The sequence below is a fragment of the Palaemon carinicauda genome, chromosome 16 (assembly GCF_036898095.1).
Source record: "Palaemon carinicauda isolate YSFRI2023 chromosome 16, ASM3689809v2, whole genome shotgun sequence".
NCBI lineage: Eukaryota > Metazoa > Arthropoda > Malacostraca > Decapoda > Palaemonidae > Palaemon > Palaemon carinicauda.
Genome location: NC_090740.1, coordinates 132,971,500 through 132,989,982, shown reverse-complemented (window position 1 = coordinate 132,989,982; position 18,483 = coordinate 132,971,500). Strand labels below are relative to the sequence as shown.

The 18,483-nt window shown below is 44.1% G+C and overlaps 1 protein-coding gene across 1 annotated transcript in view; it reads left to right on the top strand.

Annotated features, from left to right (window-relative positions):
* Positions 1-2,961: 2,961 nt before the first annotated feature.
* LOC137655887 (zinc finger protein OZF-like) overlaps positions 2,962-18,483 on the top strand; it is a 43,442-nt gene continuing 27,920 nt past the window's right edge. The window contains exon 1 of the mRNA XM_068390108.1: positions 2,962-3,044. The gene's annotated coding sequence lies outside the window, so the exon portion shown is untranslated. The remainder of the gene's footprint in view (positions 3,045-18,483) is intronic.

The following is an 18,483-nucleotide window of genomic DNA, read 5'->3' as shown; positions in this document are numbered from 1 at the left end:
AGGACAGCTAATGAAAGTATACATAAGTATAGGTACGCTGAAAAATCCTAGCAAGGATCTGGCTGCATTTATAGGTAGGACAGAAGAATTTAAGAAGTCCAAACTGACCACAATAGGTTGCCAAAACTGATGATTGCAGGGTGTTATCCTATCCGATTTCAAGGTAGAATGGGATAAAAGTAAAGATTGAGAATCTCATTGTTAATTTATTTATGGTACAGGTAAAATAAACTCAATTACAATAATAAGAATAAGCTTAGAAGCTTTGCACCTATCTATAAAGTGATAGAGTGCCCACAAACTTATTTTGTGTAGTGAGCATTAAGGAACCAGGAACCATAGATATCAAGAAAAATAATAGGATGGAAGGAAGCATTGATAGTTAAAAAAAAATGAATAAACTCATTGTTTTCCTTTCCAAGATTAATCCAGTTTTCTTTATGATACTTTTAAGTTTCATTAATTTCCTTAATTCATTGGACTCCTTGGTTTTTTTCTGTTTGTTCAATACTACTATAATTTTTTTTTTATTTCCTGCACCTTTTCTTGTCATTTTGAATATTTTAATTTTATATCACCCTTTCTCTGGCAATCTCCCCAACTTCTTTTTTTCTGGACTTTCAAATGGTTCCAGACTATTTCATATCTGACTTTTTTCTTTCTTTCTTGTTCAGAATCAACAAATTCATTTTTAGTAGGATTGCACAGTGATGAGAATACACAATCTCTTTTGATATCCTTTCTCTTCATCTATTACCAAGCTACCAATACTTTCTTCATCTTCTTCCTTAATTAGAGCATAATCGATCACTGATTTCCTATTATTATTATTATTATTATTATTATTATTATTATTATTATTATTATTATTATTATTATTATTATTATTATTATTATTGTGGTAGGAGACCCTCTTTTAGGCTGGTTGAGTTAAAAGTAATGGCTGCATCGGCAGAGTTTATTTTCTTATCCAATTTTTCTATTTTCCGGATAATCCTCTAGAGAAGAGGATTATCCGGAAAATAGAAAATATTATTATTATTATTATTATTATTATTATTATTATTATTATTGCTTGCTAATCTACAACCCTAGTTGGAAAAGCAGTATGCTATAAACCTAGGGATCCCAACAGGAAAAATAGCCTAGTGAGGAAAGGAGACAAGGAAAAATGAAATATCTTAAGAACAGTATCATGAAAATAAGTATTTCCTATAAAATATAAAGAAATAACAAAACAAGAGGAAGAGAATTTGATAGAATAGTGTGCCCGAGTGTACCCTCTATTTTCAATTCTATTCCAGGTTCCTCTGCATCTCCAGTTACTATTTGCAAATATCACAATGGACTACTTTGCCATGTCTATTATCATTTTGTCCTATTGTGAAATCTCTTTGCTATTGTTTTTATATATTATTTCCCACTTTACAGTTGAAGTCTCCCATGACGACTACTTTTTCTTTCCTTTTATGTGCTATCATCAATTCCTACATATTTTCTAAATCGCTTGTTATAGTTTTAGTTTCTTGTGGACCATAAATTACCCATATTCGTACTTTTGTTTTCCCATTATCAATTTTCATCCACTGAGACTCATGACTGGTTTTCCCATTTTATTTCCACCTTTACATTTCCCAATTCATTCTTTACTGCAGTCATCACTCCTCCACCTCTTGATTTTCGGATGTTGTTAAAACTCTATAAACAGCTATATTCACATTTTTTGCCTCCTTCAAGTGGGTTTCAGTGATGCAAATAACAATTGGTTTTACCTTTTCTAATATTTCCCCTAGCAAGTCCATTTTTGATTTTATACACCTATGTAGTATCTCTTAAAAGTATTATAGAATTTTCACTTTTTCCCCAGTTATTAACGCTAAGGAAGCACTGCAGTAATAGTTACGAAAGCATGGTTGAATGTGATAGAATTAAAAGAAAATTATATAAACAGGAATGATAAGGATAGGCTTTGTGTGTTCTGTAGTGAGGCAGATGATACAATTGAGTATATGTTTTTTTCTGTAATAAATAAAGAAAATTTAAAAGCAACGGTATAGAATTGTGGAATTTAGAAACACCAACTGAAGATGGTGCCCGATATATTAGACAGGCCATCGAAGTTAGAAGTAAAAGTATGCACGTCTGTGTAGGAGGCGAGTAATGACTTTTTTTTTTTTTTTTTTTTTTTTTTTTTTTTTTTTTTTTTTTTTTTTTTTTTTTTTTTTTTTTTTTTGCAGATTGCAGCGCTTTGCACGTACTACGCTTCTTCTAGTAGTGTGCCCACATTCATAGTATTGTGGAGATAGCAACGAGGAAGCTACAGTACTTAAATCGCACCCTGAATAGGAAGAAGGAGGTACTGAAAACAATTATCCTGGATAGTCAAGAAAAAGAAGGAAGATGGTGGAAACAACCTGCAAAGTACTTAGAAGAATTTAGTATAGGCATAAGGCAGATAAGAAGTATGAACAAGGCAGAAATAAGATCGGAAACCAGAAAGTGGGATACTGAAAAGTGGAAAGAAGAATTAGAAAGTAAAGTGCGCTTAGAAATATATAGAACATGGAAGAAAGAAATTAAAGAAGAGTTACTTTATGACAATACATTTGCTTCTGTGATATTTTAGAGCAAGAACTAATACGTTAAAACTAAATATTGTAAATAGACACAATGGAGGGAATGTAAACTGTAATTTATGTGAAAATGAGGAGGAAGATTTGATACATTTTTTGTTGTTTTGCCAGGAATATAGAAAAGAAAGGAATGAAGTAATTGAGCTACAACGAGCATACGAGGAAGACCTAAAGAAAATAGTAGGATTATTTTTATTTATTGGAACAAATATAGAAAGGAAAAAAGTATTAAACCTGATGTGGAGGAAAAGACAAAATAGTATAAGAAGATAAACTTTGGGGCGCCGTTGTAAAGGCTACGATGCCTCACCCCAGAACCTGAACCTCACCTGAGCTGGTGTTTGGTTTTTAAATTGTCTGTTGTGACAGTTGTGAGTTATTGAAAACTTCGCTGTTTACAGAAACTAATTGGTAAGAATTGAACAAATTTCAGCCTGGCTATCAAGGAACAATTTTCTTTAAGTTCTTTTAATGACACGATTTTTTTAAGCCTCTCAGTCGGTAAACTATTTTTAAACTTCATATTGTTTATGCCTAAGCAAACGTGATGTCCATCGAAGGGGTAAACAGTGGCATGGAAGATATATTAGTACAATAACCCAACATTGAGGTGTTCTTGTTGTAATTATAGGTCATTTGAACAATTCTGAGAAATCGGTATTTGGCGGAACCCCATATTTTCCAAGTTACAAGCTTAATTGCGGGAAAATTTTGCAACCGAGACACGTACAACCTAACTTTTTTCCTCGGCCAACCTAAGAAGCTAAATATATTATACTTTAATGTAGAGCTGAGCAATACGAGTACTTTCCTTTCGATACGATACCAAGGATTTTTTAGTTTTGTATCTGTGGTATCGAGTACTGATACCGAGTACCATGCTTAGAGCCTTTGTATATCAGCGGCCAGTTCCTCGCGTGTTCATTAAAAATGGACATCAACTAACCTAAACTTTTCCCCCTAACCTAACCTACAAGCCGTGTCCTTACCTACTTACCTAAATGGGGGGGAAGGGGGCTAACGCCCCTCTGCGACCCCCCGTGCACTGCCCTATTCTAAGTTAGACATAATAACACATACAAGTGGCCGCTATCATACATACAACCCTCATGCTTCTAGTATCGGGTTCAATGAGTACTTAAAAAAGTATACAGGTAATGAAATATCATCATTGATAATAACTTTCAATTTCACACAGTTTTTCTCGGTAGAGCACAGTATAAAATAAAGTCATTACAATATTCATTTATGAATTTACGGTTAAGGAATGTTATGAAAAATAAAACCTTTAATTTTTCTTGGTAGAGCACTGTATAAATGTAAATAATTACAATATTCATTTATGAATTTGCGGTTAAGGAATGTTATGAAAAATAAAACCTTTAATTACTGTACTGTATGATCTCTAGTGGAGCCTGTAACTACCTTTACCAGTGATACATAATTATTGATTTAGATAATTATTCAAAAATAACATTATGCTTTCATTTTGGGGTAGAATGCTGGCACGCCTATCACTAATTACTTGGCCTGCTTTTGAAAACAATTGCTCCGAGGGAACTGAGGTGGCTACAATGCCTACAAATTTCTTGGTTATTGTATATGCTAATTTGAAAGATTCCTCCCTGTTCTTCCACCATTCAAGAGGATCAGTTTCTCTAGTGATTAATGGTTCCTCACTATAGGCTACTTCCTCATTTCCAGATGAGCATCTGCCACAAAAATGCATTCCGCTTGTTTCTTATCTCAAGCTTGATCAAATATTGCCCATATACCCAGAAGACACCATGGCAGTTGCACACAGAACACATGCACACACATGACACACTCTGAAGTCATGGAAGTTAGAGGAGTTGCTAATGCCAGACGCTTGTGTGTGGCATAATTTTAATTTTTTTCACGATTATTTGGCTTATATTATTTTCTCATTGTTAAGTACTCATTGTACTCGATACCAACCAAAAAATATTGATTTTTCAATATTAAACTTACCCGATAATCATGTAGCTGTCAACTCCGTTGCCCGACAGAATTCTATGGAGGGATACGCCAGCTATCACAATACTAGAAGGGGGTGTACTTACCAGCGCCACCTGTGGCCAGGTACTCAATCATTTGTTGTTGACACCTCCTCAATTATTCCTCTGTCGTGCTTCCGGCTAGACGTTCTGGGATACGCTCATGGTCTTCGAGTTTATTCATGGATATTTGGTGAAGTATTCTCTTAGATTAACGGCTGTCGCATACTGGAATCCTTTTTATATTAGCTAGTTAGCTTTTATATAAACTCTGATTAACGGTTAATGAATTTTTGCTTGTTTTTGGATCACCCTTTGACTTACTCTTTGAAACAAGATGTCTGACGTTTCGCAAGCTCCCTCCCATAGACGATGTAGGTCTTGCAATAGGCGTATTCCGAAGGTCTCGGTAGATCCTCACACCGCTTGTTCTGACTGTAGGGACAGGCCCTGTCTATTAGAAAATCGGTGTGAGGAGTGCGCCGGACTTTCGGAATTGGATTTTGTACGTCTTTTAAAATATTCATCCAAGTTAGAGAGAACTAGAGCTAGGAGAAGTTCTTCTCACTCTTCTATGTTTTCCTCACCTCATGATCCCCTACCTTTTCCTACCCCTGTAGTGGCTACCCCCGAACCTATTGTGTGCCCTCCGCCTGATATGTCAACTGTTTTGCGTGCTATTCAGGCTTTAGGAGATAAAGTAGAATCAGTGGTAAGTGACCATAAGTCTCTGATGGCCGAGGTTAAAGAACTGAAGGTCAAGAGTGCAGTGGGTGGAAATAGTGCCAGTGCTGTGACGAGTGCTAGTGTCTGTGCAGTGCCAAGTGCTAGTGGTGCCAGTGTGGTGCGTGAGGATTTTTCTGTGCGAGCCAGTCGTCCTCCCAGTCCGGGACCTCTTGCAAGCTCCCATGCCCAGGGGAGAAGCAATGTCGAAGGGCTTAAGGGTTCGACAGGCCTTGTTAGGCGCACAGAATTATCCTCGGTGGTTGCGGGCGTGTCTTCCTTAGACCGTCACTCCCACCTGCAGACGATTGAGCCCGTCTTCTCGTCCGCTGATCTTCATGCAGGGAAGAAACGTTGGTCTCAGGTCTCGAGACCGCTTAAACGTAGAGTTCAGTCAGCGAGTGCTCAGCCAGGTTGCAGTCATTGGCTCAGCTCCGACTCGCCTCTGTCATCGGTCGACTGTACTCCGCCCAAGAGGAGTAAGGTTCTGCCTATACAGACCCCGACTGTGACTTTACCTCAGTCTGTTATCGCTTCTGCCGACCCCAAGTGGACCCTGCTTCAGTCCATGCAAGTTCAGCTTTCGGACTTGATGCGTGAATGTCGGGCTGAGAGTGTTGCACCTCCTGCACTCCCTCCACCTGTTCTCGCTGCACCTGTGCTCGCCCAGCCTGCACCTGCTCCGCCTGTGCTCGCCCAGCCTGCACCTGCTCCGCCTGGTCGCAGCACCATCTGCCAGGCGTACGATGTTGAACCACTTTCGGAGTTTGCTGTTCACAGTGTTGTTCAGCCTCAGCCTTCTTTAAGGCAACCCTTGCTTTGGGATCAGGAGAGTTACACTCTTCCTCCTCCTCCCCTTGCTGCTCCACCAGTGGTGCAACTCTCGGTTGGGGTACAACAACCTCTCCCCTCCGTGAGTCTGTCTGCTCAACCAGCGCTGCACCGAGTTCAACCCTCATCTAGGCAAGCTCATCTACACCATGCACTTGCGCCTCAGGAGCCTCAGCTTGCTAGAACTTTACCTTGTTCTGCGCAGCCTCAACCTTCTCATGCTCCACTCATCTCTCAGGAACAGGAACGGACTACTCCGCCTCCGTCCTCCGCTCAGCTGGTGCAATCCTTGGGTGCAACTCTTGCTAGGAGTCAACCTCCTTCACCCTTGCACCTGCCTTCTGCTCCGACTGTTGTTCAACCTATGCAGTCTGAACCTCAGGTTTTCCCTCAAGTTGAGGAAACCTCTGTTGTTGTTCCTACCCGTTCTGACTCTGCGGTTCAGCATTCTGGTCCTTTTGCTTCGCTACCTTCTGCTGATGAAGTGTCGGATGATGAGGAGGCACATCTTGATCCCTCATCAGACGTGGAGGAGTCTAAGCTTTCTCCATTGTCTGTTGATTTTAGAAAGGTCTTGGCTCTACTCAGGGAGCTTTACCCTGACCACTTCGTCTCTGCTGTTCCCCGCTCTCCTCCATCTGAGTTTTCGCTAGGCGTGCAACAAGCTAAGTCGAGCTATACTAAGCTTGTCCTAGCTAGATCCTCCAAGAGGGCCTTAAGGACCTTAGGGGAGTGGCTTCAGTCTAAACAACACCTGGGCAAGACTTCCTTCATGTTCCCTCCAACGAAGCTCGCATCGAAAGGTTGCGTTTGGTATGCCACAGGGGAAGCACCAGGCTTGGGAGTTCCTGCCTCTGCCCAGGCTGACTTCTCAAGTCTGGTGGACTCGCCTAGGAGGACTGCGATGAGACGCTCGAAGGTTTGTTGGACCTTCTCAGACCTGGATCATCTTCTGAAAGGGTTGTTCAGAGCTTTCGAAATGTTCAACTTTCTCGACTGGTGCCTGGGAGCCCTCAGCAAGAAAACATCTCCTGCGGACAAAGACTCTGCCATGTTAATTATGTCCTGCATGGATAAGGCTATCAGGGATGGATCGGGTGAGCTAGCGTCGTTATTTGTATCAGGGGTGTTGAAGAAAAGGGAACAACTGTGTACCTTCCTCTCAGCCAGTATTACACCGTGCCAGCGGTCACAGCTCCTTTTTGCTCCACTCTCAAAGTTCCTCTTTCCCGAGGAGCTAGTTAAGGACTTGTCGGCTGCCCTGATACAGAAGGACACGCACGATCTTGTAGCCTCATCGGCTCGTAAGTCTAAGGTTACCACCTCTGTCCCCAAGACTTATCGCTCTCCAGTGGCTGATACCCCGGCCACTAGGTTCATACCGCCCTTTCGTGGTAGAGCCCCCAGCCGAGGAAGCTCCCGTCCAGACTCTCACAGGGGCAAGTCTAAGAAAGGACCCAGGACATCTAAGGGAAAGCACTGACTCTCAGATTCTCCAGACAACAGTAGGAGCCAGGCTCAAGATCTTCTGGCAAGCCTGGGAGAAGAGAGGTGCAGACGCACAGTCTGTCAGTTGGCTGAGGTTCGGTTACAGGATTCCATTCTGCCTCAAACCGCCTCTGACCACATCGCCCATCAACCTCTCTCCCAACTACAAAGAAGAGGACAAGAGGCTAGCATTGCAACAGGAGGTGTCGCTACTTGTGCAGAAGAAGGCAGTAGTTATAGTCCGGGACCATCAATCCCCGGGCTTCTACAACCGTCTCTTTCTTGTGGCCAAAAAGACAGGAGGTTGGAGACCGGTGCTGGACGTCAGCTCTCTCAACGAGTATGTCACCAAGCAGACGTTCACAATGGAGACGACCAAGTCGGTCTTAGCAGCGGTCAGACAGGAGGACTGGATGGTCTCGTTGGACTTGAAAGATGCATACTTTCACGTTCCCATTCATCCAGACTCCCAACCTTTCCTGAGATTCGTTTTCGGAAAGGTTGTCTATCAGTTCCAAGCCCTGTGTTTTGGCCTAAGCACAGCTCCTATGGTCTTTACTCATCTGATGAGGAATGTAGCGAAATTCCTGCACTTATCGAACATCAGAGCCTCCCTCTACCTAGACGACTGGCTGTTGAGAGCCTCCACGAGTCGTCGTTGTCTGGAGAACCTCTCTTGGACTTTAGATCTAATCAGAGACCTAGGTCTATTAGTCAATATAGAGAAATCTCAACTCATTCCCTCCCAATCCATTGTGTACCTGGGAATGGAGATTCAGAGTCGGGATTTTCGGGCTTTTCCATCGGCCCCCAGGATAAACCAAGCCCTACAGTGCATCATGAGCATGCTGAAGAGGAGCAATTGCTCAGTGAGACAGTGGATGAGTCTCACAGGGACCCTCTCATCTCTGGCCCTGTTTGTCGAGCTAGGGAGACTCCACCTCCGCCCTCTTCAATTCCATCTTGCAGCTCATTGGGACAAGGGCTCGACTCTAGAAGCAGTCTCTATCCCTATCAACCAAGAGATGAAGACCACTCTCCGGTGGTGGAAGCACAATCTTCTTCTCAAGGAGGGTCTATCATTGGCCATCCAGACCCCCCATCTTCATCTCTTCTCGGATGCATCGGACTCGGGCTGGGGTGCGACCTTGGACGGACGGGAATGCTCAGGAGTATGGAACAAGGAACAAGGATTACTCCACATCAACTGCAAGGAACTGTTAGCAGTCCATCTTGCCCTGTTGAACTTCAAGTCCCTCCTGCTAGGCAAAGTGGTGGAGGTGAATTCAGACAACACCACAGCCTTGGCTTACATCTCCAAGCAAGGAGGGACCCATTCGAGGAGCCTTTACGAGATCGCAAGGGACCTCCTCATTTGGTCAAGAGGTCTAAACCTCACACTGGTCACGAGGTTCATCCAGGGCGATATGAATGTTTCAGCGGATCGCCTCAGCAGAAGGAATCAGGTCATTCCCACGGAATGGACCCTCCACAAGAGTGTGTGCAACAGACTTTGGACGTTGTGGGGTCAACCTACCATAGACCTGTTTGCCACCTCCATCACCAAGAGACTTCCGCTTTATTGTTCCCCTGTTCCAGACCCTGCAGCGGTTCATGTAGATGCTTTTCTTCTGAACTGGTCCCATCTCGACCTGTACGCATTCCCTCCGTTCAAGATTATAAACAAAGTTCTGCAGAAATTCGTCTCGCACGAAGGGACACGGCTGACGCTGGTTGCTCCCCTTTGGCCTGCAAGAGAATGGTACACAGAGGTACGTCAATGGCTAGTAGACTTCCCCAGGACTCTACCTCTAAGAGTGGACCTTCTACGTCAACCACACGTAGACAGGTTGCACCCAAACCTCCACGCTCTTCGACTGACTGCCTTCAGACTGTCGAAAGATTCGCTAGAGCTAGAGGCTTTTCGAAGGAGGCAGCCAGTGCGATTGCCAGAGCTAGAAGAATTTCCACTCGTAGAGTCTACCAGTCTAAGTGGGAGGTCTTCCGAAGCTGGTGTAGAGCCAATTCAATATCCTCTACCAATACCTCTGTGATCCAAATAGCTGACTTCCTTCTTCATCTTAGGAATGAGAGATCCCTTTCAACATCTACGATTAAAGGGTATAGGAGCATGTTGGCCTCAGTCCTCCGCCACATGGGTTTGGACCTGTCTTCCAACAAGGACCTTCAAGACATTCTCAAGTCTTTTGAGACGTCTAAAGAACGTCGTCTTTCCACTCCAGGCTGGAATCTGGACGTAGTCTTAAGGTTCCTTATGACATCTAGGTTCGAACCTCTCCAGTCAGCTTCCTTCAAGGATCTTACCCTCAAGACTGCTTTTCTCGTTTGCCTTGCAACAGCTAAGAGAGTCAGTGAGGTTCATGCCTTCAGCAAGAACATTGGTTTCACAACCGAATCAGCTACATGTTCTTTTCAGCTTGGATTCCTAGCAAAGAACGAGCTTCCTTCACGTCCTTGGCCTAGATCGTTCGAAATACCTAGCCTCTCCAACATGGTAGGTAACGAACTAGAGAGAGTTCTTTGCCCTGTCAGAGCTCTCAAATATTATCTGAAGAGGTCTAAACCTATTCGAGGACAGTCAGAAGCCTTATGGTGTGCCATCAAGAAACCCTCGAGACCCATGTCCAAGAATGGGCTTTCGTACTATATAAGGCTTCTGATCAGAGAAGCACATTCTCACTTAAAGGAGGAAGACCTTGCATTGCTGAAGGTAAGGACCCACGAAGTAAGAGCTGTAGCTACTTCGTTGGCCTTTAATAAAAACCGTTCTCTGCAGAGCATTATGGATGCAACCTATTGGAGGAGCAAGTCAGTGTTTGCATCATTTTATCTGAAAGATGTCCAGTCTCTTTACGAGAACTGCTACACCCTGGGACCATTCGTAGCAGCGAGTGCAGTAGTAGGTGAGGGCTCAGCCACTACATTCCCTTAATCCCATAACCTTTTTAACCTTTCTCTTGAATACTTTTATTGTTGTTTTTATGGTTGTTACGGTAGGCTAAGAAGCCTTCCGCATCCTTGGATTTGGCGGGTGGTCTATTCATTCTTGAGAAGCGCCTGGGTTAAAGGTTTGGTAGAGGTCCTTTAGTAGGGTTGCAACCCCTTGTACTTTGGCACCTTTGGGTTGATTCAGCCTCCAAGAGGAACGCTGCGCTCAGTAAGGAAGACGAACTTTAAATAAAAGGCAGAGTAACGGTTCTATTCGACTTCCTTACCAGGTACTTATTATTTCATTGTTATTTGAGATAACTGTTATATGAAATTTGGGATACTTAGCTATCCTTTAATCATGTACACTGGTTTTCACCCACCTCCCTGGGTGTGAATCAGCTACATGATTATCGGGTAAGTTTAATATTGAAAAATTTTATTTTTATTAATAAAATAAATTTTTGAATATACTTACCCGATAATCATGATTTAATCGACCCTCCCTTTCCTCCCCAGAGAGAACCAGTGGACCGAGGAATAATTGAGGAGGTGTCAACAACAAATGATTGAGTACCTGGCCACAGGTGGCGCTGGTAAGTACACCCCCTTCTAGTATTGTGATAGCTGGCGTATCCCTCCATAGAATTCTGTCGGGCAACGGAGTTGACAGCTACATGATTATCGGGTAAGTATATTCAAAAATTTATTTTATTAATAAAAATAACATACTTTCAAGTACAGGGGTGGTATCATAAGTATTAATATTTTGGTATCAATAACCCCAGCTCCACTTTAACGTCTAGTCAAATACAAGAATCATAGGTTTTCCTATTTGCTATCTTTTGTTTTATCCATTTCTGATCATGAATATTGTGGCAAACCAGGCATTCATGAGTATCCAACCCCCTCCTATAAAAACAAGGAATCCCAGTGGGACATGGTCGTTTAGGGGGGGGGGGGGCTATTAGTTTACTGGAAATCTCCAAAAACTACCAGAAACCTCCTAAATTTCAGTATGAATAGTTGTCATACAAACACTACATATCATTGGGCCATTGCAATTTATTTCTAAACTCATTCCCATACAATTACTGTATATGTAAATAAACTAAATTTTGAATAGACCATAATTATTCATATATATATATATATATATATATATATATATATATATATATATATATATATATACTGTATGTATATATATATATATATATATATATATATATATATATATATATGTATATATATATATATATACAGTATATATATATATATATATATATATATATATATATATATATATATATATATATATATATATATATATATATATATATATATATATACAGTATATATATATATATATATATATATATATATATATATATATATATATATATATATACTGTATATATATATATATATATATATATATATATATATATATATATATATATATATATATATATACTGTATATATATATATATATATATATATATATATATATATATATATATATATATGTATATATATATATATATATATATATATATATATATATATATATATATATATATATACACACACACACACACACACACACACACACACACACCGTATATCCCGTGTGTTAAGACGCTACAAGTGGTAAGACTCACCCTTAAATTAGCAAGGCAGTTTAAAAAAAAAAAATGAGGATTTTAAAAACTTCTTAGAAGAAATCCATGGTCAACAACTCTAGCGTGATTATTGTCTGGCAAAGTAAGTTTTCCTATTTTGGGTGTATTATGAAATGTTCAAAGTTAATATTTATTAGCTATATCTGAATTCTATTACATATTCTTATAAGAAACAACTAAACCAGTCGTAGTTTCCACCACAACTACACGTTTACTCATGTGCTTGGTGTTTCAAGTGTTGTTTACATGAAAGCAGCGTTGCCAAAGGTTCTTTATAAAATTTTGGTAAAGATGTAAAATTCTAGTGATAGTTCCAAAATTCCTCATATACCCTATAAATACTCACACAAAATGTAGTTATTGATTATAGAATTATAGATTATAAATTCTATTAGGTGGAATACTTTCGATACTGTTTATAGGATTCTGGGTCTAGTTACTTTTCTGCTAATTTAGTAATACTGTACTGCACTCAACTGACAGAAGTTTTTTTCCAAGGACGAATTCAGCAACTGTCTGTTTGTATTTTTTCGTAACTCGGGCAACAAGGTCATTATCAATATATTGCTTTATTACAAAATATCAAAAAAATATGAGAAAATAGATATACAGTATACGGAATAAACAACTATGTCATAGTGTCGTCTGCTAGTGCTACGAGACCACCAGTTGGCATGTTTACTTGTGGAAGGGGGTTAGCGAGTTATCAGCTGATTGCCAAAATAAACAAATAATTTGCTACTGTACTTCGTTAAATGAAGTGCAAAATAAAAATGAATGAATTTATATATGAATGATAATTGTAGGTTTATATTCTATCTCTCAGGAGTTTAAGTGCTTGTATGTCAATAGTTTGGTGTTTGAGGTTTGTCAAACTCCCCTCTACAACTTTTTCTTAGTTTTAAGACGCTGGGTGATTTTGGGGGGACATTTTTTTGTGAAAAAAGTTTTGTCTTATGACACGGGAAATACGGTATATATATATATATATATATATATATATATATATATATATATATATATATATATATATATATATATATATTTGTTCCGACACAGATACAAACCTTCGCTATTTATAGGGGTATTACTTTCGGCAACGCTGAAAATCAGCCAGACAATTTTAGTGAGGGATAATTACCCAATCCGCTAGTTAGTGGGAGGGGGTTGGGGTAGACTAGCTACCCTGCTCACTTACACCTGTCGGTTGAGTAACCACTATTTGCTTTTGGCTCGGTAGAGTGCGGACGTGCCTTCTCACAAACTGCCTTGACTATATACTTTTTCATTTTCTTTTGTGTGTATTGGTGTGTGTATGGTTATTGTCCCGCTATGCGGACATGTCCAGGGATTGAAGGCTGCCGTTGTGGCACCTTCATGTCGTCCGTGGAGACGGACCCACACCCTTTATGTCAGGCTTGCCGGGGAACTCTGTTCACGGGACAACACCTGTTCCGAGTATAGGGAATGGCCTGCCTCCCAGTGGGAGAGATTTGTGCGTAAGAGAGGAAGAAGTCTAAACGCAAATGTTCGCTTTCAGGGTCTTCCTCGAAATCGATGAAGTCGCGGGTTTCTGCTTCCTCTACGCCCAATCTCTTCCCGAAGCTAATCCTCGACCAGGCCCTTCCGGGGCACGGTCGAGCAGTAGCGCAGGGCTTGTGACTCCAGGTCAACCCTGTGGGATAGACGAAGGTGGCGGCTCCCCTAGTGAGTCGGCTCCTTCTCTTCCCCCAGGGAGCGCCTGTTCTTTTCCAGACCTTGTGTCTTTATGGCCATCGCTGGGTGCCGATGGTCCCCCTACGAAGGAAGTTCTCCTCGAACTCCTCCAAAGGGGAGCAGAGAGAAGGCGGTCATCTCCTTCCTCTGCGGAGGTCGATCCTCCTCTTCTGGGCGCAGGCGCTGTTGCCTGTCGGTCAGGCCGAGAGTCTGATTCTGACGCCAAGGAGTTAGCTAACCCACCAGGGGCGGTGGCAGGGCTCTCTCCAAGGCAAGCTTCCCCTTCAGGGTAACTTATCTCGTTCGCGAGAGAAGATTGCCTCTGTGCATCGGCAATCTCCTTACGCTTTAGGTTCTCTTCCAGGGACGGAAAGAGAACCTTGTTATAAGCGTAGTTCTCCTTCGGGCAAACTATCCTTCCCTGAGGAGGAATTATCTGTAGACCTTAATCAGTCTCTCCCTCGGGCGGAGTCTGTTGAACATTCCTCTCCGGAGGTTCGTAGAGTGGATTAGTGGGTAACCCCTCTCCACCCTGGAGGTTCTCCTCCTCGAGCTGTGAGGAGACTCTTTTTGAACCTGCTGGTTCTCCTCACGTTGATCCTTCGGGGTCTCATGACGATCACCCTTTGGGCTTGCGTGATCGTGAGCCTTCGGGCTTTTGTCATGTTGATCCTGTGGGTTCTCATGACAGCAGGAGTCCTTTGGGTCTCCGTTGCGCTGAACCTTCGGGCTCTCGCGACTTGAAACCTTTGGGTTTCTGTTACGCTGAACCCTCGGGCTCTCGTAATGACGGTAACGTTGAACCTCCGGGTTCTCATACTGTCAGTCACGTTGATCTTTCGGGATCTCGTGACAGAGGAACGTCGATTCCTCGTTACGTTGATCCTTCGGGGTCTCGTAACCTGAGTTACGCTGAACCCTTGGGCTCTCGTAACTCTAGTCACGCTAACACTTCGGTGTATCGTAACAGAGAAACTCCGGTTTCTCATTGCATTGATCCTTCGGGTTCGCGCAACACAGTTCACTCTGAACTTTCGGGTTCTCGTGACCAGAGTCATTCTTTTTATGACAGAGAGTCTTCAACACAAGCTATCGTGAACCTTTGGGTGAGCGTAGCAGTGAGTTCTCTCACCAACCTGAGAGCTCTCGCATGCACGACCAAGTTGGTGCGCACGACCGACTTGACGCTCACGACCGTCTTGGCGTGCGCAAACAAAATGGCGAACATGGCGCACGGGTTCATCCTATGGCGCGCCATATGGGCGAACATCCTGTTCGTCGCCATGCGCGCCAGGCACGCGAGCAACCTTATGCGCGGCAGGTGCGCGAAAAAGGTGCGCGCAATTGGGAAGGACGCGCGCACGAACACCCTTCCGCCTACCAACAGTTCGGCGCAAGAGCGCACAACCATCTTGGCGCTCACAGTCAGTCTCTCGAGCCCCTTAAGCCTCAACAGGGACAACAGTCGCCTGCACGACCCAGTCCAGACCCTATTCGTAAGGGTAGGCCTGCGCCGATCTTGCCTGTAGAGAAGCCTCCATCAGACAAGAGTGTTAGGAAACCTACCCTGGTTCCTAAACCCAGGGAGCAATTCTTTCCTAAGGACCTCCCCCTTAGTTCCTCAGGAGCCCGTGACCCCCCGTGGCTTAGCACCTTATTCAATGTAATGCGCCAATCCATGAAAGGAGTCTTTCCCTGCTCACAGTGCTTAGGTGACACACCTAGGATTCCCTTGTTGCCTCCTCTCTTCCCAGGGTCCTCTCTTCCCTCTGATCCTAGGAGGAGTTCGGAAGATCCTGCGCAGGCGGGTCCTTCTGGCAAGGGGAGACGGTCATTCCCTAGCAAAAGACATCTGGAGGAGATTAGGCATGAACCTCAGGGTAGCCCCCTGCAGTTCAAGACGCCACAGGCCAGGCCAAAGGGGAAAAGGAAAAGGGTTCGTCCTTCGCCCCCCAAGGAGGATAGGGTTACTTCCTATGGAGACTCCCGTCCTTTACTGGTCGAGATAGTGTCTAAGGAGGCACGACCTGCGACTGGACGGGACTCACCCCGTACAGCAACAGACTTACATTCCACCTGTAAGCCGACGGAGTCCTTTAGGCCCTTGGGGACAGAGGACCTCTGGCCTCATGGGAGGGAACCGAAGGATTTGTTCACCATCCCCAAATCCTCGGCCAGGCTTTTTTCCTCACTGCCTCCCAGGCAGCCGGAAGCGAGCACCTCCCCGGTAGTCTCCCTGTCCCCAGTCTATACAGTTGACGACTTCGACCCACGCCGGGATCCTATGGATAGAGCTCGGACGTGGAAGGGCAGAGCGATCTCGAGGACGACGCTCTGCCAGCAGCCGCTAGCCCTAAGCTTACAAAGGATGAGAGGAAGGAGTCGGAACACGGCTTCTGACAGGTTCTAGCCTACATCAGTTCCATCAGTGGACTTCCAGATCCATCGGCAGCCCCTCTAGATGGAAAGGAAACGGTCTTTGAGCAGTTCTATGGCACTCAAACCTCATAGGACCAGTGCAGCTTTACCCTGGTCAAAGGGGTTAAAGAGTGCCAAACAGAAGGCAGTGTCCCAGGCAACTGGGTCCACCTCTTCTCTCCGCTCCAACTTGTCCTCCAAGCTCCTACCTCCTCCGTATGTGTTTCAGAGGAGGTACTACGAGATCCTTGGGGAATCTCTTCCAACGCTGCCTCTCGACCACTCTATAGAGGCACTCTCGAAGGCTACCCCTTCGAGAAACTTACGGGACTTCCAGTCTCCTTTTCGGCCTCTGAAATCCTAAACCAGGAGAAGGTGGCGAAGTACACCTTGCAGGCTACTTCGTGGCTGGATTTCTGGTTAGGATCCTTAGGACAACTGCGGTCTAAAGACCTGTCTCCGGAGTCCTCCAGGAAGTCTGGAGACTTTCCTATTGTCTGGCACTCGGGCCATCGAGTTCCTCTCCCATCAGATACTGAACCTTTGGGCCAACTCTATCCTGAAGAGGAGAGATGCCGTCATAGGCAAGTTTTATAGACATCTCCCTCAGGCAGAAGTAGAGAGACTGAGAAATGTTCCTTTCGAGGGCAATTCTTTGTTCCATCCCGAAGGCGTCGAGCGGGTGGCAGAGAGGTGGAGGAAGTCCGGTCAGGTCTCCCTCATCCAAAAGGTCTTAACAGCTAGACCTTACCCCTCTGAGCCATAGCGGAAAGCACAGCAAAACCCGCACCCGAAAAGGGCTAGAGACCCAAAACAGCAGGGTAAAAAGGGTGCAAAGCAGGCCTTTCACAGCAAAAAGTCCTTTCGTGGAGGAAAGGGTAAGAAGGGATCTGGCCGAGGCCGATCCCAATAAGACAGGCAATCCTCCCATTTGGCCACCTGTGGGGGGATGCCTGCAAAGCCGCTGGCAGAGGTGGCTTCACCACTGGGCCGAACCCTGGACGGTCGAGGTGATTCGTTCAGGGTATTGTATCTCATTCACGCTCTCTCTCCCTCCACTGACTCGAGTGCCGATTCCATCGAACTCCTGTGTGAAGGGATCCGCACAGGAGTTTGCCCTCAGGGCAGAAGTCCAGTCCATGTTGGAGAAGGACGCTCTCCAGGAGGTCCTCGACGGGTCTCCAGGTTTCTATAGTCGACTCTTTCTTGTGAAAAAGGCGTCTGGAGGCTGGAGACCAGTCATCGACCTCTCGGCCCTGAACAGGTTTGTCGAACAGACGCCTTTCAGGATGGAGACGGCCGACACATCCAGACAAGCAATAAGACCCCAGGACTTCATGTGCACTCTAGATTTGAAGGACGCATACTTCCAGATCCCAATTCACCCGTCTTCCAGGAAGTATCTGAGATTCATGTTCAATTGGAAGCATTACCAGTTCAGGGTAATGTGTTTCGGTCTTTCGACAGCACCCCAGGCATTCACGAGAGTATTCACACTAGTATCATCTTGGGCTCACAGAGTCGGCATCCGTCTCCTAAGATACTTGAATAACTGGGTGATTCTGGCAGACTCGGAGGCAGCCCTTCTCCGCCACCGAGACAAGCTTCTAAGGTTTTGCCAAGATCTGGGGATCGTGGTAAACCTCGAGAAGTCTCAACTGCTCCCCTCTCAAGAACTGGTATACCTAGGCATGCGATTAGACACCCTAAGGCACAAAGCGTTTCCATCAGACGAAAGGATCCAGAGACTGAGGGAGTAGCACAGGTCTTCCTCAGTCGGGAAGACCTCCCAGTGCAGTATTGGCATCGCCTTCTCGGTCACCTCTCTTCCCTGACCCGACTGGTCCCCAACAGTCGCCTCAGGATGAGGTCCCTCCAGCGGCGACTAAAATCCCAGTGGAACCAACACTCTGATTCCTGGGGTCACCTAGTCCGCATAGGACTAGAGGAACAGTCAGACCTCAGGTGGTGGCTGGCGGAGCCAAACCTCTGCAAAGGGGTCGATCTTCTCATCTCTCCCC